Source organism: Leptopilina heterotoma, unplaced genomic scaffold (assembly GCF_015476425.1).
Source record: "Leptopilina heterotoma isolate Lh14 unplaced genomic scaffold, ASM1547642v1 Lhet_68, whole genome shotgun sequence".
In the NCBI taxonomy this organism is placed as follows: Eukaryota; Metazoa; Arthropoda; class Insecta; order Hymenoptera; family Figitidae; genus Leptopilina; species Leptopilina heterotoma.
In genome coordinates, this window is record NW_025111157.1 from 483630 (window position 1) to 509712 (window position 26083).

General features: G+C 21.1%; 1 protein-coding gene across 6 annotated transcripts in view; it reads right to left on the reverse strand.

Moving 5' to 3' along the window:
* LOC122510227 (dopamine receptor 2-like) overlaps positions 1 to 26083 on the reverse strand; it is a 212362-nt gene that overhangs the window by 112527 nt on the left and 73752 nt on the right. The window lies entirely within an intron of this gene.

The window sequence follows — 26083 nt, forward strand, 5'->3', positions numbered from 1 at the left end:
TTGAAAAATTATTTAAAAAATTAAATTTCCATGAAAAATGTTTTTTTTAATAAAATTAAAAAAAATTTTTTTAAATAATTGAATTCTTTTACGAAATTTTATATAAATGCTAGTTGAAAATAATTGAATTTTGAATTTTTTTTTTTAAATAATTGAATCGTTTTAAAGAATTTGATTATAATTTTTGAGAATAGTTTTTAGATTTCTAGTATTAGCGAATTTAAAGTGGTGGAAATTCTAAAAAAAATAAATTTCTAAAATAATTCTCTCCTATTTTGTTTTTCATTTTGTTTTATTATTTTGTTTATTTTATTTATCTTTATTTATTTTACTTTCTTATCTTTTTTATTTAGTTCTTTAATTTTGTTTCTTTTATTTTCTTGTAAATTTTCCGTCTTTTTCGCTTCACCCGAAAGTGTAGAAAAAATGTTTGTTAAAAAATAACAAGTTTTCAATTAAAACTCATCAAATTAATAAGGAAAAAATTTCTTCATCCACTACGTTGAAGAGAGAAAAATTAAGAAACTAAAAAGTCGTCGTAATTTTTCCGTATTCATCAGGATGGTTTTCGTTTGCGAATTTTTTTTTTTTTCTTATTAATTAGTATTAAGGATAAAAAAAAATTACTGTTCGACACGTTGGATATAAATTTGTTACTCTAGATATTTTTTAAATAATACAATAAAATAATATTTATATTATTTGTTTAAAAAAAATTTTCTATTATATTTTCAAGAAAAATCAAAGAGTGCAATTTTTCATAAGAATTTTTGGCACATTGTTGAAAGTGCAAAACTTTTGGAGGCGAGAGAAAGAGAAAGAGTAGGGCAATAAAAATTGTTTTCTGTTTTTCACGTTGTAAAAATTTCTATAATATCACGAAGAAAGATGAATGTCGATAGTAAAAGTTTTGAGTTTATTCTACGTGATTGAAATTTAGTCTGCATATAAGAATGACTTCTTTGAAATAAACTTTCTTTAACGTGTTCCATCATCTTTTTGAAACTTATTATATAAAAGTTACACAAAATATATATGGAAATTTCTCTTTTTTTTTTTTTTTTAATTTGCATACTCCATATAATTTTGTTATATAAAACCAAATGAGATTAGCTATTTATATATTTTTGCCAGAATAAATTTTTTTCATAATTATTTGTCAACAAAAGTTTATAAATAAATAAATAAATAAATTTACTTATTTTTAGTACAAAAAGTATCGTTTTTATTTCAATTTCTCGCAAATTTTATTTTTAAAAAAGTTTTTCACAGGGAACAAAGAATATATTTTAAATTTTTAACTATCAAAGTTTGTCTCCTGCGAAAGTTTATATGTAAACTCCCCTCTCGTGATCAATGAAAACACCTTTCAAATTTAACTTTTGCCCTATTGATACTTTAATGAACTCAAAACTTCATTAACCTTAGTCTTCTTGTTTACTTTTGTGTACAGTTTCAACGAGACAATTATTAATCAAAGTTTTCAAGCAAATAAAATTGATTTTATATACCAAGAGAAAAAAAAACAGATTTCTTTTCCTCTAATATATTTCATAATTAAATTTTTTATTAATTATATCGCAAAATATTGAAAACAAATTTCATTTTGTAATTAACTGCTTAATATGTAATTAACATTTTTTCCGCCAATAATAAAAATTAATTGAAAATTACAAACATTGCCTTTTAATCCATATATGTAATGAATATTGAATTGTAATTGTAAAATTATCTTCTGATTTTATCGCGACAAGTGAACATGGTAAAATAAATAACAAATGGAAATTGAATTTTTAAAAAAATATTTGTATAACTTGATTTTTGTTTATTTTCGATTATTTGCCTGAGAGTATTTTTTGTTTCTAAGACAACAATAAAAATAATCGAATTTTGTTAATAATTTTATTTACGGAAATTTATTAATTCTTTTTTTATTAATTACTAGTTTTTATTTGCAAATTAATTGTTTTTCACTGTTTTTTTATTATTATTTGCCTGAATATTTTTCGAAGACCAAACAAATTTTATTTATTAATAATTTTATTTACATAAGTTTATTAATTTTTTTTCTCTATTAATTACTTTTTATTTGCAGACGAATTGCTTTTTTACTGTCCTCTTTTGTTACTTTTCTTTGCATCAATATTTTTCGTCTCTAAGACACAAAATTAAATTTTATTTATTAATAATTTTATTTACAGAAGTTTATTAATTTTATTTCTTTATTAATTAATTTTATATTTTTATTTTTTATTACTGTTTTGTTACTGTCCTGTTTTGTAATTATTTTTTTCAATTATTTTGTTACTATTTCTATTTATTACTTTGTTAGTATTTTTTTACTACTTTGTTACTATTTTTTTATTATTTTATCATTTCTAAAAAGGGTAAAAAAAATTATTTTTTTCTGAAAATTATATCGTTATAGAGTTGTTTAGAAATCTAGGAGTGAACAAATAACGGATAAGCTCGAGGCAGATTAGATAAACGATACACAATAAGAAGATAGAGTATACTTTATGGTCAACCAAGCGCAGTAAACTTCATCTCACCTATAAAATGTCGGTACGTATTTTCACTTCACACACACAAAGACAATTTACAGATTTTATTGTCCTAATCATTGGGTGACCAAAGACACAATATTTTATTTTCCTTTCATTCCTTGTTTTTTATTTTTTGTTCCCTGAGAAAACGAAATTAAAAATAGTTCAATTTTTACATGCAAGAATTATTTTCTTTTTAAATTGAAAAAATTTTACCATTTTGTAAAGAGTATTAATTTATACAGTCAATTATATTTAAACTTAATTAGAAATTAAATTAATTAATAATTGAATTAAATCAACTGAAGTAAAATCAAATCATTAAATAATAATTAAGCTAAGTTAATAATAAATAAATAAGTTAAATAGTAATTGAATTAAATAAATAATTAAGTAATAAAATCGTATTGGGCCTTTTTATTACAAAATAATTTCAAAAACAGGGTTGCCACGAAACCTGGAAACCTGAAAATGTCAGGGAATTTTATAAACCTTGAAAAAACCTGGAAAAGTCAGGGAATTTTGATCGGAATCCTGGAAAATTATTGTTTTCTAAAGTTATTGTGCTTATTCTTGAAATCTAATTTTTTTAAATATTTCAAAATTAATTGAATTTTAAAAGAGTTGCGTTTACAATTTTCATAAATAAATAAACTTCGAAAGGTTTTAATTTGAAATTATGTAAAATTTAATTTTGAAATGAATTAATTAAATTAAAAAAATTTCACAGGAATTCTATTATTTACAAATTCTTTATAAATTTCTTCGCAATAATTTAATTATTTCCATAAATATTTATAAAAATAATTATTTATTTTATTTTTTTATTTTTGTAAGCCCGTTGATACTTAAATAAATAAATAAATAATAAAATTTTTTACATAGATTCAATTATTTTCATAAATAATAAAACTCATCGCAGAATTTCAATTATTTTTAATACAATTTTAATCGAATATCTGGAAAAATTGTAATTATTCTTAAAAATTTTATTAAAATTCATCAAAGAAATTCAATTATTATTTTAAAAAGCCTTTCTATAATTTATTTATTATGTTCAAAAATTTAAGAATATTCTCGTAAAACTTTCAATTATCTTTATAAATAAATACAATTCTTCTCCAAAATTCAGTTATTTTTAAAATTTTAAATAAAATTCTTGGAAAAATTTCAATTATTTTCAAAAATTTCCCTCAATTCATTGATATTCAATATCTACTATTTAAAAAGAATTTTAATAAAATTCTAAGCAAATATTTAATTATTTTCATAAATAATAAAATTCTTCTTAGAAAATCAATTATTTTCGAAAATTTTAATAAAATTCTTAGCAAATATATAATTATTTTCATAAACAAAAAAACTTTTCACAGGAATTCAATTATTTTCATAAATAATAAAATTGTTTTCAGGAATTCAATTATTTTTGTAAATAATGAAATTCATCGAAGAATTTCAATTATTTTTAATGGAATTTTAATAGAATTTCTCGAAAAATGTAATTATTTTTAAAATTTTTATTAAAATTCATCAAAGAAATTCAATTATTTTAAAAAGCCTTTCTATAATTTACTTATTAAAATTTAACTATTATATTGTCAATACATTTTTAATTAAATTTCTTGAAAGAATTAAATTATTTTCAAAAGTTTTAATGAAATTCTTTTTAACAATTCATTTTTTTTCAAAATACCTAATTTTAATAAAATTCTTCCTAGAAATTTAATGAATTTCAATAATTTATCAAAATTCCATTATTTTCAATATATACTATTTCAATAAAATTTCACAAAAGAATTTAATTAGATATTAACAAAAAATATTATTAAAAAATTCGTCTCAAGAATTCAATTATTTTCAAAAGTAAAAAATTCTTTGCAGATATTCAATTATAAGTTTAAAAAAATTTTAGTCAAAATTTTAATTATCTTTATAAATAATAAAATTTTTCTCCAAAATTTAATTATTTTCAAAAATTTTAATAAAATTCTTGTCAAAATTTCAATTATTTTTAAAAACTTTTCTGAATTCAATAAAATTTTTGGAGATTCAATTATTTTTAATACAATTTTAATCTAATTTGTCGAAAAATAAAATTATTCTTTAAAATTCTATTGAAATTCGTGAAAAGAATTTTAATTACCTATTTAAAAATTTGTTGATAAAATTCTTTAAATGAGAGTTCAATTTTAAAAAACATTCAATTCTTCAATAAATTATTTATTTTTGTATTTAAATAATTGAATTCTCGGAGAATTTTCGAATAATAAATAATAATTGATTCAAATATGAATTTCAGGTAAAATTTTAAATAATAATTGAATATTAAACTCTCTAAATTTGAATTAGTAAAAATGTTTTCTAATTTGAATTAGTCACTGACTTTTTGCTTTTGAATTTATAGCAGATTTTACTAATAAATATTAAATAGTCATTTCTTCTAATTTAAATAGTAAAATTGACTAATTCAAAAGCAAATTAGCAAATTTTTAGAAATAATTGAATTTTGAAAAGGTTTCAAATTATAATCGTCAACGATTCAAAAATTCAAACATTCAAATGTTTGAATTTTTCATACTTTTAACTAAAAATTATGTAGATTTAATTTTTTTCGAAAATTTTAATTTCATTAATTTTAAGTTATTTGATACTTTTATTTTCTAATATATATTTGATTAAAGAATTGCCGAATAATCAATGAAATTTCGTAAAATTGAATTGTAAGCAAAAGAATTTGAAAATTTTCAAAGAAATTTTTCAAAAATTATTAAAATTAATTAATTTAAACTTTATAAAGAAGAATTTTAGTTAAAAATTATGGAAAACAATAATTGAATTGAAGTGATGAAAGTAATTTTGAATAAGTTACAGTAACAATATTCTTATAATATAAAATAATGATTTTTTTATTTGGTCATTTTTAATTATTATAAAACATGAAGACATCGATAGCTCCGAGTCAAAGACTCGGAGTGATCGATTTCTTCATGTTTTCTAAAAATTTTTTACAAGTTGTTTAATTTCAAAAAGGTTTGAATTTGAAATTTTTGAAAATCCTAATTTTTAGGGAACAATTATAATGACTAAATATTTATTTAAAAAAGATTTATTGGAATTATTTAATTTTGTAAAATACAAATTTAGTTTTAAAAACCTGAAAAGGTCAGGGAATTTAAAATGAGCAAAAGCGTGGCAACCCTGAAAAAATAATACAAAAATTATAAAAATTACAAAAAATAATAAAATATTAAATATTAAATATTAAATATTAAATATTAAATATTAAATATTAATAATTAAATAATTAAACCCTGTTCAGTTCTGTTTATTCCAAAGTAATTACAAAGAGAGGATTTCAACAAAAAGCAGATATTAAATAAATAACTGAATTAAATAAATAACTCAAAAAAAAAATAATAACAAAATAAATTCAATTTTATTTATTAATTTTTAATTCAATTTTAATTTTTTATTTGGAAACGAATGAGTTTTTGCTGATTTAATTTAATTAGTAAAAACTTCTACGGTCAGAGAAGTCGTAGAGTTTTTTGTGCCATAAAGGGAAGCCATTTTTGAGGACCAAAAGAAGAGTTCAGGGATTTGGAAACCTGATCCCTAAATAAAATGTTCTGCTCGCGGATGTTCGTGCTGTTTGGAGGAAATCCGCTCATAGGTTACAGAGACTTGAGCAGAGAGAGAGGGTGACTTTAGTTTCGTAATTGCAAGCACTCCGAGTCAACTATTTATCTCAAGAGTTGGCTTTCTGCTCCATTTTAACAAAACAAATCATTTTTAATTAGAATTACTTTTTTCGAAGCAATTTTCAAAAATTATATAAATCAATTTTTTTCGATCTCATACTTTTTGTTATTTTTAAATAAAATACGTAATTTTCGATTTAATAATTTATAAAATTATATTTATATTTATAATCTTTGTAAGTCACATTATACTATAAATAATAAAAAATGTTATTTTAATTTTTAACAAAACTATATTTTTTATAAAATAAATTAATAAATATTTAAAAAATAAAACTACAAAAAAATTACTTTCGTTTGAATTTTAAAAGTCAATTTTTAATATTTTCTCTACATTTTTTTTCCCTTCTTTTGAGAAAAATAAAAAGGAATTTCCAAATTAGATTTTTTACAGTTCGTCAGATATCTTAGAGGCAAAATTCGTATAGGTAAGTAGTCTTTAGAGATGAAATTTCAATATTTAATTTTAAATTTCCACAAGTCGAATTGGGAAATATGAATGTGAAATTTCGCTTTATTAACCAACGAGAGGAGGAAATCAGAGCGAAATGTGGAGAGATCACAGCCGCATAGTTAACGAACCGTTTACCCATAGTTCACAATTTGCTAACTTAGTAGAGGTTTGACTTTCATCCACGTGACTTACACTCGCTATACAAGGCATCAAGGCCTCTCTATAGCTCCATTTCCATATATACACTCAAAATAGTCGGAAAAAAATTAATTTTAAATTTCGAGTTGGACGTCTTTAAATAAATATATTAGATTTTACTGCAATGGGGAAAAAAATTTTGTCATCATTACGAAAAATAAAAAAATCCTTAGCGTTTTTTATGGATAATTATTTAAATACTGTGACGAATCCGGAATCGAAAGTAATTAAATAATTACTAACTTCATAGATTATAATAAATTTGCAAAATTAAACGCGCGCGAGAAATTGTCTTTACCACTGTTACTTTAAAAGATTTGCTTTTTAAAATTTAATAAAAATTCCTCATTTTTCAAAAAATATAACTTTTCTAACAGTTTTTCTTTAAATTTAATTATTGAAGATATTTCTCACAGCAACTTGAATATTTTTGATGAAATAATAAGTTTTTACTCCTGGTAATAAGTTTCTTCTAAATTCATTTCAAATTCAATTATTTTCAAAATTTTCAACTAGAATTCTTCAAAAATACGATTATATTTCAAAATAGTTTTCAAAAGTAAACAAATAAAATTTATTAAAATATAATTCCGATGAAATTGGACAAAATTTTCAATTGTTTCAATGTTTTAAAATTATTTTCGGAAATACAATTATTTTTAAAAAATTTTAATTACATTTTTTCAAGAAACAAATTTTTTCGGAATTTCTAAATTAAATTATTCAAAACTTCAATACTTTTTGTTAAACAAAAAATTAAAAACCTATTCTTATTTATTTTTCCCCAGGAATTAAAATTTCAAATAATTTCAATAAAAAAACCTCATGAAATTTAATTATTTCTAAAAATTCCAACTGTAATTCTTGGAAAATTCAATTATTTTTTTAGAATTTTTGAATAAAATTATTGAAAAACTTTAAGAATTTTTAAAGAAAAATAATGTAATTAATAATTTTTTAAATAAAAATTTGAATGTTTTTATACTTTTGATTTCCCTAAATTTTCAAGGAATTTAATTTAAAAACTTTTTAAAATCTAATTAATTCCTAAAGTTTCTGTTATAACATTTTAAATATTCAATTATTTTCTAAAATTATAACTGTAATTTTTTTAAAATCAATTCCTATCAGAGTTCAACTACGAGAATTGAATTATTTAAATGGAATAATTTTTGTAAATTTATAAAATAATTTATTTTCAAAAGTACAATTATATTTATAGATAATTTTTAAACATGAAAAAAATTCTTTAAAATACAAAAGTTTACAAAATTTCCAATTTTTTCAATTTTTCTAAATTATTTTTGGGAATTCAAGTATATATCTTAAAAAAAATTTTAATTACTATTTTTCAAAAACCTAATTTTATTCAGAATTTCCAAATTAAATCTTTCAAATTTCAATCGTTTTTGTAAAATAAATATTTAAATAATTATTGTTCTTTATTTGCCTAAAATTTCGAAATACTTTCATTGTAAAATCATTGGAAAAAATTTTTATAAAAATTTGAACTGCAATTCTTCCAAAATTCAATAACTTTGAATAATATTATTGAAAACTTTGAATTTTTAAGGAAGCTAACAAATTAATAATTTTTTTTATTTAAATATTACGATACTTTTACAGCAATTAAAATTTCAAAGATTGAAATTTAATTATTTCTAAAGAATCCTACTTTAACACTTCTAATTATTTTCTAAAGTTTTAACTAAAACTCTTTTTTAAATCAATTCTTATCAGAATTCAATTATTTAAATACAAAAATAAATAATTCATAGTGATTAATTATTTTAAAAATTGCAACAGTACCTCTTTTGAGTTTTTTATTTTTAATAAATTTATTTTTAATAAATTTTAATAAAATTCTATTTAAGAATTAAATTATTTTTAAATACAATTTTTAATTAAATTCTTATGAAAAATTTGCAAGAATTCAATTATTTTCATACGTATAATAAAATTCTTCACAGGAATTCAAAATAATTTAGCAAATTTTAATAACACTTCTCCAACGAATTCAATTATTTTCAATTCAATTTTAATTGAATTCCTCGGGAGAAATTCATTATTTTCACAAAATTTTCCAAACAATTAAATTATTTTCAAAAATATTAATAAAATTCTATGCAAAACTTTAATTATTTCAAAATAAATAAATAAATTTTAAAATGAAAATATAAAAAATTACAAAATTTACAAAAAGAAATTTAAAAATTCATATAAACATGTAAAAATTTGAACTAATGAGAACGAAAGGGTTTTTTATTTAGAAAATTTCTTTTTTTAGAAAATAAAATTTTAAAATACCAAATTTAGCTTTAATGTCAATTCATTTTTCTACAATAATTTATAAATAACAGTTTTTCTATTTTAGAACGTTAAATAAATATTTCTAATATTATTAACGTAAATTGAATTTCAAAAAGTTTTAATCTAAATTTTTAGAAAAGTTGAATTTTAGAGAATCTTAAATAAAAATTCTGAATAAGTTAGATTTTCAAACTATTTTTATTCAAATTTTTTTTTAAATTATAGATATATTTTTAAATTGAATTGAAAAATTTTCAAATTATTCACATTTCATGAAATTGTCTTGTTAACGAGTGAATTTTAGAATTATTTTAGTTTTAGGTGACCTTTTTTTGAAATAATTGAATTTTTAGGGGAACTTTCTTCAAAAAATATGGAAAATAATTGAATTAGAGAATAATTTTAGTTAAAATTTCCAAAAAAGTAATTGATTTGAAATCTTGAAAATAATTTTGAATAACTTGCAGTGTAGCAATTTTTATAAATAATTGAATTTCAAAGGATTGGAAATTTTTTAAAATCTTAATTCCTGTGAAAAAAAATAATAATGATTACAAACATTTATTTGAGTACCTATTACCTAATTACTTTTAGAGTGAACTACAATTTTTTTTTATTTGGAAAAAAGGGTAAAAGTTCTGTTTGGAAATCAGGGAAAAATTAAATCAAATTTTACTGTCAACTCTGATTAATTTCTTAATCTCTATGAAATATTTTCAATAAAAAAAAATCATATGAAATTTCGAAATAAAATAAATTAAAAAATCGAAATTCAGTACCTTTTTCAGAAAAATTACCCATATAAATATTCAGGAATATAATTTTATATATTTTTTGTTTTCTTTTCCCTTTTTCTAACTATTTTTAATTTTTCCCCCTCCTTAAATATTTTCTGACCTTTTTTCATTGTACCTTGATTTTTCCCCTTTTTCCCTTTTTTCAATTTAATTTATTTTTCCTTTTTTTCAAAAGTACAGTTTTCTTTAGAATTTTCTCGTTTTGTTTCGACATTGTTATTTTCGTTGGTTAATATTTATCTTGAGGGTTTGGAGCGCAAATAAGTGCTGCCGTTATCCAAACATACGAAGTTCACTTTTTGCGCGAGAGGAGCAACTGGTTAATTTTCAGACTCGCGGCGGCAACTCTCTCTCGAATCCCTTGTAACTTATTCGTAACACGAACAATTCAATATTTTACGAGGCATTCTATTTCCTTGTTTTAAAGTTACGTAAAATCAATTTCGTGATATTGCTTTGTTTATCTATATATATTTTTGGCACCTTGGCCAGTTCATGTTTATTTCAATCTACGTTTATTGTTTTTATTAAAAGAAAATAAAAACAAAAAAAAAATACTCAACTAAATTGTTCAAATAAACGAATATCTGTAAAATTCGTTGTTTGCGCTTTTCAATATAGAGAAATTCACTTATTTTTCAAAATTATTTATATCGTGGAAAGAGATATTATTTATTTTATGAAATTGAAATTCCGTCTATAAAATTATAATAAGCCAGCGAGTGAATGTTTCACTTCATTTTATTAATTAATTATAATTACTTAAGAAGATAAGAATAATTTTTTATTTTGAATACCAATAACCAATAATTTGTAAATTAAAAAATTATTAAAGGATACTTCACTGTTTCAAATAACTTTGTGACTAACATAACACTGTCTGTATTACTGTCTTTATATACCAATACGAAATAATAAATTTAAAATTAGTTCACAAATACAAATAATTCTCCAGAACAATTAAAAAAAATATTTTCCGGTATAACGATTTCTTGTTTTTTTTTAGGAAAAAAAATGTTCAAATAAGTATCAATGCGGAAATTTTTATGAATTGACGTAAACTCTAAATTATTCTACGTTTTCTAAATTGTATGTTATCACGTTTGTAATTTATTCAGTGTTTAAAATAAGATTTTGAAGGTTTGATATGACGTCTTTTAATTGTAATACGAACTATAGGGAAATATTAATATTTAAAAATTATAAGTGTTTACATAGGTGTTGACGTTCTTTTATCTGTAATTCTAATTATTGATAAATATTTTTATATTTTAATTTGATTAAAATATGACAATTTTTTATCTCTAATTTTATCTATAATTAAATATTCTACCAACGTAAGTGACTTAGATAATTAATTATAATAATAATACTCGACTATATTTGGGTATATAAGCCACACGAATTATCAAAGGCATTATTAAATGACAAAAAAAAATTGAATCTTCTTAACATTTCAAGAATAAGTAAAAAATAGTAAATAAATAGTAAAACTAGTAACTAAATAGTAAAAAATAGTAAAAATAGTAAACAAAAAAGTAAAGTTGTACTTTTAAAACAAAACTAAAATAAAGGAACAAAAATTAATATTTTTACTGTATCTATAAAAAAGTTTGTTAAAGTGTTTGTAAAAAGGAAAAGACAAAATGCTGAAATTCTCTTTTCTATTGACAATTGCAATACTCTCGTTAGTTTCCCATGAAACTAATGCCGTATGCTGTCCTGCTCATGATGTGTTCTTTAAAACAATAAAAAATTTAAATTGCAATGCTTTCGAGCGTACAGTGAAGGTTAGTAGAAGAAATAATTTTTGTATATCACACCAAGTGTGTGGTGATGGAAAACCATTACGAGAAGGAAGGTATTGCGGCAAAGGACCATGTAATATATTTGGTTGCAATTGTGATGGTGGTTGTGTGGAGGGACATCCAATTCGAAGTTTTGAGGCTTTATATGGACTTAGTGTTTATGATGTATCATATGATAAACCTTACAACTGGTGAAGCAAGAAATAAATATAACAAAAAAGAAATTGTAATTACCTAGTTATTAATATTGTGATGCTGACTAATAAAAGATGTACTATAATTAAAGTTTTTGTGTTCTAGCATTTTTTAAAATGAATATATATTTATTTTTTCACTCTGAGAAAAGATACATTTGTTTTGCAGAACCTATTTAATTAATTATTTACATTTGCTTCAAACAAATTTTATTTACTTCAAATAAATTTTATTCGTTTCAAATTAATTTTATTCTATTCGAATTTATTTTGTTCTTTTCAAAATAATTTATTTGGTTCAAATTAATTTTATTCGTTTAAAACAAATTTTACTTGGTCCAAATTAAAAGCATTCGCTTGAAATCAATTTTATTTGGTTTAAATTAAATTTATTTGTTTGAAATCAAATTGATTTGTTTAAAATAAATTTTTTTTCATCCAAATCAAATTCATTAGATTCAAATCAGTTTTATTTGATCCAAATTAGTTTTAATTCGTTCAAATCAGTTTGATTTGATTCAAATTAATTTTATTTGGTTTAAAACAATTTTATTTGGTCAAAAATAAATTTATTGGGTTCGAATCAATTTTATTTGGTCCAAATTAATTTTATTTTGTTCAAATCAAATTGATTAGAACAAAATAAAATTTTTTTTCATCCAAATCAAATTCATTAGATTCAAATCAGTTTTATTTGATCCAAATTAGTTTTAATTCGTTCAAATCAATAAGATTTGGTCCAAATTAATTTTATTTTGTTCTAATCAATTTTATTTGATCAAAATTAAATTTATTTGATTCGTATCAATTTTATTTGATCAAAATTAAATTTATTTGGTTCGTATCAATTTTATTTGGGCAAAATAAAATTTTTTTGTTTGAAACACATTTTATTTGGTCGAAATTAAATTCATTTGATTGAAATCAGTTTAATTTGGTCAAAATTAGGTCTACTTTTTTGAAATCATTTTTATTTGGTTAGAATCAATTTTATTTCTCCCAAAATTGAACAAAAGTTCAAATCAATTTTATTTGTTTCGAAACAATTTTATTTGGGCAAAATTAAATTTATTTGGTTGAAATCAATAATATCTGGTCTAAATTAGTATAATTTGGTTCAAATAAATTTTATTCTTTTAAAATAAATTTTATTTAGTGCAAATTAAATTTATTTGATTGAAATCAGTTTCTCTTGTTCCAAATCAAAATTTATTTAGAGCGAATAAAATTTATTGGGACGAAAATTAACTTTATTTTGTTCAAATCAGTTATATTTGGTCCAACTTAAATTCATTTGGTTAAAATCAATTTTATTTGGTTGGAATCAATTTTATTTGATCCAAATTAATTTTATTTGGTTCAAATCAATTTTATTTGGTATAAATTAAATTTATTTGGTTCGAATCAATTTCATTTGGTCAAAATTAAATTTTTTTGTTTAAAACACATTTTATTTGGTTGAAATTGAATTGATTTGGTTCAAATCAGTTTTATTTGGTTGAAATCAGTTTTATTTGATGCAAATTAGTTTTATTTCGCTCAAATCAATTTTATTTGATCCAAATTAATTTTATTTGGTTCAAATCAATTTTATTTGATCCAAATTAATTTTATTTTTTTCTAATCAATTTTATTTGGTCAAAATTAAATTTATTAGGTTCGAATCAATTTTATTTGATCAAAATCAAATTTTTTTGTTTAAAACACATTTTATTTGGTTGAAATTAAATTGATTTGGTTCAAATCAGTTTTATTTGGTTGAAATCAGTTTTATTTGATGCAAATTAATTTTATTTGGTTCAAATTAATTTTATTTGATCCAAATTAATTTTATTTGGTTCAAATTAATTTTATTTAGTATAAATTAAATTTATTTGGTTCGAATCAATTACATTTGGTCAAAATTAAATTTTTTTGTTTAAAACACATTTTATTTGGTTGAAATTAAATTGATTTGGTTTTTTGGTTCAAATCAATTTTATCTGATCCAAATTAATTTTATTTTTTTCTAATTAATTTTATTTGGTCAAAATTAAATTTATTTGGTTCGAATCAATTTTATTTGATCAAAATCAAATTTTTTTGTTTAAAACACATTTTATTTGGTTGAAATTAAATTGATTTGGTTGAAATCAGTTTTATTTGATGCAAATTAGTTTTATTTCGCTCAAATCAATTTTATTTGATCCAAATTAATTTTATTTGATCCAAATTAATTTTATTTGATTCAAATCAATTTTATTTGATGAAAATTAGTTTTATTTCGCTCAAATCAATTTTATTTGATCCAAATCAATTTTTTTTTTATCCAAATTAATTTTATTTGGCTCAAATCAATTTTTTTTGGTCCAAATTAATTTTATTTTGTTCTAATAAATTTTTTTTTGTCCAAATTAATTTTATTTTGTTCTAATCAATTTTATTTCTCCTAAAATTGAATAAAAGTTCAAATCAATTTCATTTGTTTCGAAACAATTTTATTTGGTCAAAATGAAATTTATTTGGTTGAATTTAATATTATTTGGTCCAAATTAATTTTGTTTAGTTCAAATGAATGTTATTCTTTTAAAATAAATTTTATTTGGTCCAACTGAAATTCATTTTGTTGAAATTAGTTTTATTTAGTCGAAATTAATTAAATTTTGTTTAAATTAATTGTATTTGGTTTGAATTTATTTTTATTTGGTGCAAATTAATTATATTGAGATGAAATCAATTTTATTTGGTTTAAATTAATATTATTTGGTTCGAAACAATTTTTTTTTATTCAAATTTCTATTCAAAAGAAATAAATAATTTAGTAGACTTTTTAATATACTTTTATTTGACTAAAATTATATTTGGTTTAAACAAAAAATTCTTTTGCTTGTACTCAATTATTTATTTGATTCAATTGTATTGTATTTGGTTAGACTAAATTTTATTAAAAAAATTTTTTTTCGAACTTTTATCATTTAGATAAGTTATTTTCTAGATTAATATTTTTTATTGTCTTAATTTTTTTAGGAGAAACCTCAATAAATAATTAAATTCTTACTAAATATTTCTAATAAATTCTATCGTGATTTTAAGAAAAGAGATTTTTAAAGGGTTTTTTGACTTAGGTCAAGTCAACATTTCGTCATCTAAAATTTCGATTCCCACTGATTCATTAAACAATATTTAAAAAAAAATAATTTAATTTTAAATTTTTACTAAAGATTATTAAAATTTATTTATTCGTAAATAATATGTATTTATATTTTTCCACTATATAAAATATATTTTCCCTATAAAAGTAATACAAATTAGAAGAAAAATATTGCTAAAATAAGCAAAAGAATAATTGAAGCTCCTTCATTAAACTTGATTCAATTGTCTTTTCAAAAAATATGTCTTAATGTGTCTTTACTCTCAAAAGAATCTATATACATATATATACGTGAAAAAGAAAACAAACTTCATTAAAGTTTGTCTCAGGAAGTTTCAACTTGCCAACTCAATTTCAGTTTTGTCTTGTAAAAAAAAAGAAGGAAAAAAAAATAAATAAAAATAAAAGCTTGGTGAAAAAAAAACCTGAAAAATTGTTCTTCACGTTTTACTTGGAAATCCAATCTGAACAGATATTGTAAAGAACAAATCTGATAGGGACTCGCACACAAGGTTGATTGATATGCGACTTCTGCTGTTGAAATATTGGACAAGGTGAGGGAGGGGTGGGGGGGGGGAGGAGGTTTTGGTTTTGCTTGACATAAATAAATATCCGGGTTTTTCCTTTGGCATCGAATTTATTGACTTCTTTTTATTCATCCACAACAATGGAATCTCACCACACAAAGATTGGTATTTTCTAATCTTAAAAAGAAAAAGTTGGCATTTTTTTTCGGGGGAAACTTCCTTCCGACATTTGCATTATAAAAGTGCAGTCATTTTTTTTCCACTTTTCTCTATTCATGTTAAAAGAGAAGGGATATAGAAAAGTTTTTCGGAAGAGAAAAGAGTTTTTTTTCTTCTATTTACATTAAGACGAGAAAGAATTTTTTATTTATTTTTTTTAATAGAAAAAATATTTTTGTTTGGAAAAAATAGGTTTGTTTATTAATGGAAAAAAAATTTTGAGGGAAGGTAAATAATAATTAGGGGAGAAAAATTTTTTTTCAATATTACAGAGAATTATTTTTTTTTTTTTACATCAAAAGAAAATGTCATTTAAATTGACTATATAGAAATGTGGATATTTAACGACTAATTAATTTATGGGAGCTAGCTCATTCTGTCTGGTAAGAGATTTTTTTTTACGAGATTAATAAAGCATGTCACTTTGTGTACTCAGTTACACACACTGCTCTTTGATGTGCGTTAATTAGTTATATATATATACAGACGGTGCAATATCCCCGAGTGGCATATCTCTGCTTCGTTAATTATTATTTTTTGTCGGCGACAGTGCCAGAAAAGTATATACTACTGCTATAAAAACGCCGGCGCGCTTAAAAATGAGAGAGAGAACTATAAAAAATTCAACAAATTTCTATTAGTCGTCCAAGCTTTGGACCAACAATGTTTTAATCGAGGTCAAAAATTTCTATTATTTCCATACAAGTACCTATATATCCAGTGTTTCCCCTTCCTTCCTTCATTTTTTTATTGCTTATTACATACAATCATAATTTGTCAGTGCCACAAAAAAAAAAATGTGAATCACTTTCCACTGGAATTTTTTGAGAAATTAAAAATTACATTGCAAAATGAAAATATCTACGATTTTCAAGTTATTACAAATTATATTTTAATTATTTTTTCTCTTTTTTTTAATTAAATACCACAAAAGGCTGATAGTCGTAATGCAGTGTACTAAACCATACTAAATGGTTCATTTTTCTAAAAAAAAATTATTTTTCAATTTCAATTTAAGAATTTATTTATTTTTTATAAATTAGGTTTTTTTTTCTTTTAAAACTACCAAATTAAATTTATTTAGTTAAAATAAATTTAATTTGGTCCAAAACAAATTTATTTGCTTGAAATCAATTTTATTTGGCCCAAATTAAATTTATTTGGTTGAAATAAACTTTATTTGGTCTACATTAATTTTATTTTATTTAAATCAATTTTATATTTAGTCAGAATTCAATTTATTTGGTTTAAACAATTTTATTTGGTCCAACTTCATTTTATTTCGTTCAAATTAATTTTATTTGGTTAAAATCAATTTTATTTGACTGAAATCAGTTTTATTTGGTTGAAATAAATGTTATTTGGTTAAAATAAATTTTTTTGGTTCAGATCAATTTAGTTTGGTTCAGAACAAATTTATTTGTTTAAAATCAATTTTATTTGTCCCAAATTAAATTTATTTGATTAAGTGTTGAAGTTAACGATCACTTCGAGTCAAGCCATTTGGCTTGACATTATTATTATTATTAAATTTATTTGGTTTAAATAAACTTTATTTGGTCCAAATTAAATTTATTTAATTGAAATCATTTTTATTTTCTGAAAGTTAACTCTACTTTGTTCAAATCATTTTTATTTGGTTACAATCAATTTTATTTGCCCCAAATTAAATTTATTTGATGAAATCAATTTTATTCGGTTGAAATCAATATTATTTGGTCCGAATTAAATTTATTTTGTTGAAATCAATTTTATTTGGTCTTAATTAATTCTATTCGGTTGAAATCAATATTATTTGGTTGAAATCAATTTTATTTGGTCTTAATTAATTTTATTCGGTTGAAATCAATTTTATTTGGTCCGAATTAATTTTATTTGGTTTAAAACTGTTTTATTCGGACAAAATTTATATTATTTTGTTCGAATAAATTTTTTTTTCGTCCAAATTAAAATTATTCGATTAAAATCAATATTATTTACTCCATATTACATTAATTTGGTTAAAATCAATTTCATTTGGCCAAAATTTAATTTTATTTTGTTGAAATAAACTTTATTTGGTACAAATTAAATTTATTTGGTTGAAATCAATTTTATTAGATCCAAATTAAATTTATTTGGTTGAAATCAATTTTTTTTGGACCAAATTAATTTTTTTTTTATCAAATCAATTTTATTTTGTTGAAATAAAATTGATTCGTTTAATATAAATTTTTTTTTCATCGAAATCAAATTAATTAGTTTCAAATCAGTTTTATTTTATTCAAATTAGTTTTAATTCGTTAAAATTATTTTTATTTGGCCCCAACTAATTTTATTTGGTTGAAATCAATTTTATGTGATTAAAATCAGTTTCATTTGGTTAAAGTTAATTCTACTTTGTTCAAATCATTTTTATTTGGGTAGAATCAATTTTATTTGACTCAAATTAACCCACTTTATTCTGTTCAAATAAATTTTATTTGGTTAAATTTTATTTATTCGATTGAAATCAATATTATTTGGTCCAAATAAAATTTTTTTGGTTGAAATGAATTTTATTCGGATTAAATTAATTTTATTTGGTCAACATTAATTTTATTTTGTTTAAATCAATTTTAATTGGTCCGAATTCACTTAATTTTGTATCAGATAATGATGTGGTAATTTGAAATTATTGATTCAAAAATATATTTTAAGCCAAGCAGTGAAACTTGAACAATTAAAAGAATTTTGATAGAAATAGTAATTAAAATTGTAATGAGAAATCGCCAAGTTGAAATAAATTTTATTTGTTTTAAATTAATTTTATTTGGTTCAAATTAATTTTATTTTATTCAAATTAATTTTATTTTATTCAAATCAATATTATTTGGTTGAAATCAATTGCATTTGGTACAAAACGTATTTTAATTGTAATACGAACTATAGGTAAACATTAATATTTAAAAATTATAAGTGTTTACATAGGTGTTGACGTTTTTTATCTGTAATTCTAGTTATTCATAAATATTTTTATATTTTAATTTGATTAAGATATGACAATTTTTTATCTGTAATTTTATCTATAATTAAATATTCTACCAACGTAAGTGACTTAGATAATTAATTATAATAATAATACTCGACTATATTTGGGTATATAAGCCACACGAATTATCAAAGGCATTATTAAATGACAAAAAAAATTAAATCTTCTTAAGATTTTAAGACTAAATAAAAAAAAGTAAATAAATAGTAAAACTAGTAAATAAATAGTTAAAAATAGTAAAAATATTAAACAAAATAGTAAAATTGTACTTTGAAAAAAAAACTAAAATAAAGGAACAAAAATTAATATTTTTTCTGTATCTATAAAAAAGTTTGTTGAAGTGTTTGTAAAAAGGAAAAGACAAAATGCTGATATTTATTCGTTAAAAATAAATTTTATTTTTTTCCTTCAAGTTTTTATTCAAAACAAATAAAGAATCACACAAATAATACTATAAATAACTAAATTTTCCAAATAACTATAAATTATAAATAAAAATTAAATTAACAAGAAAAAATTCGTAAACTTTTTTATAAAGATTTTACAATTACTGTTTTAATGCGATAGAGAAAAGGGATAATCTAATTTACATTTGGAGTAAACGAATTTTTAATTTCAGTGATTTTATTATCCTCTTTTTTTATTTTTGGTGTCTAAATGCGAATTTGAAAAAAATAAATTTACCGACAATGTGTTATATGTAAAGAAAAAAAGAAGAGAGAAAAAAAACGAGAGAAAGAGAGGATTTTCTGGCGCAACTTGGAGAATTTAAATACTTTGTAAAATTATAATACCAGAAGATATTTTCATATAGCGTTTTATTTTTCTCTCTTTTTCCGGCGCATTGTAGTTCCGCATAGCTTTTGTCCATCTTTAGAAAAATAAAACCGAAAAAGAAAAATGAGGTAACGAGGTTACTAGGTTTTGATTTCGGTAGTGAATATTACTCGCACTTACTTTTCAGAGAGAATTATTAGTTTTCGCTTATTCTGAAACTACTTTTTTTAAATTCTGATTTTTACTTTATGTTTTATTTTATAATTTATATTTTATTTTGTAATTTTATTTTTATTTTATAATTTTAGTTTTATTTTATAATTTTATTTTTATTTTATAATTTTATTTATAATTTATATACTTTTTTATATTTACAGTTATATCTATAATTATATTTACGCACTTATATTTAAATTTACATTTAAATTAATATTTATGTTTATGGTTCATTTGGAAAATAATTTGTCCGCTCGTGAAGATAGAAGAATTTTAAAAAACAAGGGATGAAACTCGTGATTTTTCATTTACTGAGATACGAAGTTCAATGAAAGAGAACAAAGAGGAAAAGAGAGAAAGTGAAAGATAGTGAAAAGGGGCACAGTGCGACCATTTATAGTAACTTCACTACGTGTAGCCAAGCATTCTAATGCGATTTCAAGAGAAGACGCAAGAGAGGAAAATATAGAGCGGATGTGCCGGAAAAAGGCAAACGTGGAGGAAGAAATCTCACATTTAAACGATTTCACTCAAATCAAAAAAATAATTTTTTTTAATAATCTTCGAACTGAAAACTAATCTTTTATTTCACGTATTTAAAAAAGAAAAATTATTTTGTTTTCCTTTTGGTTAAAAAGTGGAAATTTACTTTTATTATCCTTTCGGCAAGAAAATAAAAATTTATTTTTTCTTTCGTTAGAAAATAAAAATTTACTTTTTCTTTCGTTAGAAAATAAAAATTTACTATCCTTTCTTTAGTTAGAAAAATAAAACATGTTTCAAAAATAGAAAAAATAAAAAATAATTTTTTTCCTCCTTCCTTTTGTTATAAAAAATAAAATGTTTCAAAAATAGAAAAAGTGAAAAAAAGAAGGAATCTATATAATGAGATAGTGGGTGAATGTTTGGAAAAGAGAGTTAGATAACGAGACACAGTTTATATTATATTGACGTCGAGGAAAATAGATGTTAAGGGGGAAAAGGTGGGAGGAGGGACGAAAAGAAAATACACCCGCATTTTTCTATGGAGATGATATAATTTTGTTGTTAAGCGACGAGAAGAAGAAAGTATCAAAACTGATCCCCGTTTTGCAGGAGAAATTTTTTTTATAGAAAAAAGACGCTATTAAGTATGTACAGAAAAAAGCGAAAATTGCACGAGAGCAAAAACGAAACGAGTAATATCCTAAAAGTAGATGGATTTAAAAAAAACTCTCGTCACGATTAACTTGATAAAAAGCTTCAAAAATAATTTTCAAATAAAATAATTTTCAGTGAAAATAATTTCCAAACAAAATAATTTTCAAATAGAATAATTTCCAAATAAAATTATTTCCAAATAAAATTATTTCCAAATAAAATAATTTCCAAATAAAATAATTTCCAAATAAAATAATTTTAAGTGAAAATAATTTCCAAACAAAATAATTTTCAAATAGAATAATTTCCAAATAAAATTATTTCCAAATAAAATTATTTCCAAATAAAATAATTTCCAAATAAAATAATTTTCAGTGAAAATAATTTCCAAAATAAAATAATACTCAATTAAATTTAAAATAATTTCCAAATAAAATAATTTTCAAATAGAATAATTTCCAAATAAAATAATTTTTAAATAAAATAATACTCAATTAAATTTAAAATAATTTCCAAATAAAATAATTTTCAATTAAAATAATTTCCAAATGAAATAATTTCCAAATAAAATAATTTTCAATTAAAATAATTTCCAAATGAAATAATTTCCAAATAAAATAATTCTCAATTAAAATAATTTCCAAATAAAATAATTTCCAAATAAAATAATTTTCAGTGAAAATAATTTCCAAATAAAATAATTTTCAGTGAAAATAATTTCCAAATAAAATAATTTCCAAATAAAATAATACTTAATTAAATTTAAATTAATTCCCAAATAAAATAATTTTCAATGAAAATAATTTCCAAATAAAATAATTTTCAAATAGAATCCAAATAAAATAATTTTTAAATAAAATAATTTCCAAATAAAATAATTTCCAAATAGAATAATTTCAGTGAAAATAATTTGCAAATAAAATAATTTTCAAATAAAATAATTCTCAATTAAAATAATTTCCAAATAAAATAATTTTCAGTGAAAATAATTTCCAAAATAAAATAATTTTCAGTGAAAATAATTTCCAATTAAAATAATTTTCAGTGAAAATAATTTCTAAATAAAATATAATTTTCAAATAAAACAATTTCCAAATAAAAAAATTATTCCCCAAAAAGAACACGAATCATTAATCAAAAAAAAAATTTTCCAACAATAATTAAAAGAAAGAATTATTCATCAAAAAGCGTCACACAAAAACGAGTGAAAGAAAATGAAAAGTGGCAACAAAAATTTTTGGCAAAGAGATAAATGAGTGAGTGCGAGAAAAAAAAGGACAGGGTAAAATTTATCACAAATGGTGAATAACGAGTGAAAGAAAAGAAATTTTTCACCGTGTCACAAGAATCGTGGAATTAATATATGAGAAGAAAATTTACGACAAAAAAATGTTGCACAAAAGATGAGACGTGAACATTATTATATAATTCATAAGGTGATGCAATAAAGTTGATGATGATAATAATAAAAATCAAAATAAAATAAATGGTGGTTTAAGAGACAATAAAAAAAATAAAGAGAAAAGAAAAAAAAACATTCAAACCAGAATATAGGTGTGAATGAAAGGGGAAAAATTTATATTGCCCTATAAACAAGAGTTATACTGTAGAGAGAAAAAAAATGGGGTAAAAAAAAGGAGAAGAAAGTTTATGCAAATTATATCGACGACGTGAAGAAGAGACTTAGAAAATGCATGCGGAAGGATGTGATCAAATAGAAACTTCAAAAAAAAAAAAAAATAACATGACTAAATCGTGTGAAAATGAGGGAAAAATGAAAAGCCAGAGTTTTAAAAAATACGACTATGGACGAATTTAGTGAAGAAAATAATTTCAAGAAAATTTTATAATTTTTTGCTACAAATGTACCAAAAAATTATAAAATTTTCTTGAAATTATTTTCCATCACATTTTTATTAATTAATTTTATTTTTTAATTTCTTTTCTAAATATTGAATTCTCAATCAATATTTTTTTTCTCTCTCCATGCGAAAAAGGTATTTTCGTAAAATTTCCCAAACAAATAAAATTCACCACTAAAAAAAAAAATTCACTAACATTGGAAAATTTTTTCAAAGAATAAAAATTGAAAACAATATTAATTCACTTTGAAAGTTTCCTTAGTTTAGAAAATTTAATAAATAAAAAAAAAACAGTGTATGATTGAATAAAAAATAAAAAAGAAACATTTTAAAATTGTGACACACAATAAACGTGACGAGAAACAGTCGGTGAGAATTTTTGTACCGAAAATTGTAAAAGAAAAAAAAAAGAAAAAAAAAGAACGAACAAAAATTGCAAAACCCAGGAAAACGCGAGAGTCAAAATTTAGTCGATAGTGAACCAAGGTCTCGATTACGCGTGCTTCCGGCGCCAACAAGTCTCGAGATCAAAAACTATATGTATATATAAAGTGCACGAAACTCTGGGTAAATTTTTCGAATATACTCTTGTTTTCTCCTCAAAATAGATCGCGGTGAAAACTCTTCTAAAATACGATAAGATTTATATATTATTTACAAAGTGTTGCAGTAATTTAGGTTTCATTTCTTTTCATATATACATACTAAGTTCTTTTGGGGAAATTTTCATTTTTTTTTTTTATTTTATGTAACTAAAAGTTCTGAAAGTTCAAATTTATTTATTTATTTTACAATAAGAAACGGGAAATAAATAAATTAACAATGATATTTTTTACATTTATTTCCAAATTTTGTCGAATTTAAGAAAGAACAATTTTCACCAGTAAATTTTTAAAAATTTCTGTAAATTTAAATTTAAATTCTATAAATATCAACAGACAATTTTTACTATACTTGCAAAGTAAAAACGTTCGAAAGAATTTTATTTCTTTTTAGATTAATTTTATTTGGTTTAAATAAATCTCATTTGGTTCAAATTAATTTTATTTAGTCCAAATCGATTTTATTTGGTTCAAAATAGTTTTATTTGGTCCGAATCTATTTTATTTGGTTCAACTATATTTTATATGGTTCAAATTAATTTTATTTGATACAAATTCATTTCATTTGGTTCAAATTAATTTTTTTTTGTCCGAATCAATTTTATTTGGATCGAATACAATTTATTTGGATCAAATTTATTTTATTTGGTCAGAATTAACTTTATTTGATCCGAATCAAGTTTATTTGATTCGAATGTATTTTATTTGGTTCAAATTAATTCTATTTGGTCCAAAACATTTTTATGTGGTTCAAATAATTTTATTTGGTCCGAATTAACTTTATTTGGTCCGAATCAATTTTATTTGGTCCAAATTGATTTTATTTTGTTCAAATCAAATTGATTAGAACAAAATAAAAATTTTTTTTATCCAAATCAAATTCATTAGATTCAAATCAGTTTTATTTGATCCAAATTAGTTTTAATTCGTTCAAATCAATTAGATTTGGTTCAAATATATTTTATTTGGTCCGAATCAATTTTATTTGGTTCAAATTAACTTTATTTGGTCGAAAAAAAATTATATTTGGTTCAAATTTATTTTATTTTGTCCGAATCAAGTTTATTAGGTTTGAATGTATTTTATTTGGTTCAAATATATTTTATTTGGTTCAAATTAATTTTATTTGATTCAAATTCATTTCATTTGGTTCAAATCAATTTTTTTTGTCCGAATCGATTTTATTTGGATCCAATACAATTTATTTGGTTCATATTAATTTTATTTGGTCCGAATTAACTTTATTTGATCCGAATCAAGTTTATTTGATTCGAATGTATTTTATTTGGTCCAAAACAATTTTATGTGGTTTAAATTAGTTTTATTTTGTCCAAATCAAGTTTATTTCATTTGAATGTATTTTATTTGGTTCAAATTAATTTTATTTGGTCCAAAACATTTTTATGTGGATCAAATAATTTTATTTGGTCCGAATTAACTTTATTTGGTTCAAATATATTTTATTTGGTTCAAATTAATTTTATTTGGTCCGAATTAATTTTAGTTGGTTCAAATTAACTTTATTTGGTCGAAAAAAATTATATTTGGTTCAAATTAATTTTATTTGGTCCGAATCAAGTTTATTTTTTGTTTAAATGTATTTTATTTGGTTCAAATTAATTTTATTTGGTCCAAAACAATTTTATTTGGTCCGAATCAAATGTATTTGGTTTGAATGTATTTTATTTGGTTCAAAACCATTTTATGTGGTTAAAATTATTTTTTTTTGGTCTGAATTAATTTTATTTCATTCAAAACAATTTTATGTGGTTTAAATTAGTTTTATTTTGTCCGAATCAATTTTATTTGATTTAAATGTATTTTATTTGGTCCAAAATAATTCTATTCGGTTCAAATTATTTTTATTTGGTCCGAATCAAGTTTATTTGGTTCAAATGTATTTTATTTGGTTCATATTAATTTTATTTGGTCCAAAACAATTTTATTTGGTTCAAATTATTTTTATTTGGTCCGAATCAAGTTTATTTGGTTCAAATTAATTTTATTTGGTCCGAAATCATTTTATTTGGTGCGAATCGATTTTATTTGGTTCAAATATATTTTATTTGTTTCATATTAATTTTATTTGGTCCGAATCAATTTTATTCGGATTGAATGCATTTTATTTGGTTGAAATTAATTTTATTTGGTCCGAATAAAGTTTATTCGATTTAAATATATTTTATTTGGTTCAAATTAATGTTATTTGGTCCAAAACAATTTTATTTAGTTCAAACAAATAAGGAAACAAAAACTTCAAGAAATAAAAATTCGAGCTGCAATCAATGAAATCTGACTGATTTTATATTTTTATTGAAAATAAACATTTTTTAATACTTTAGTTTCGTTGATATTTGCTAACACGTGCATTAAATATTTTTTTCTTTCTTTTATGCCAATCTTCGTTTAATTTTTAATTTTTATAACAAAAATTTACTGCCGAGTCGTGTATTACCAGCGTTAGTTTATCAATTTTACCAACAAAAGTATCTATATGAAAATAAAAATGTAAATGAAAATAAAAAAGCAAAT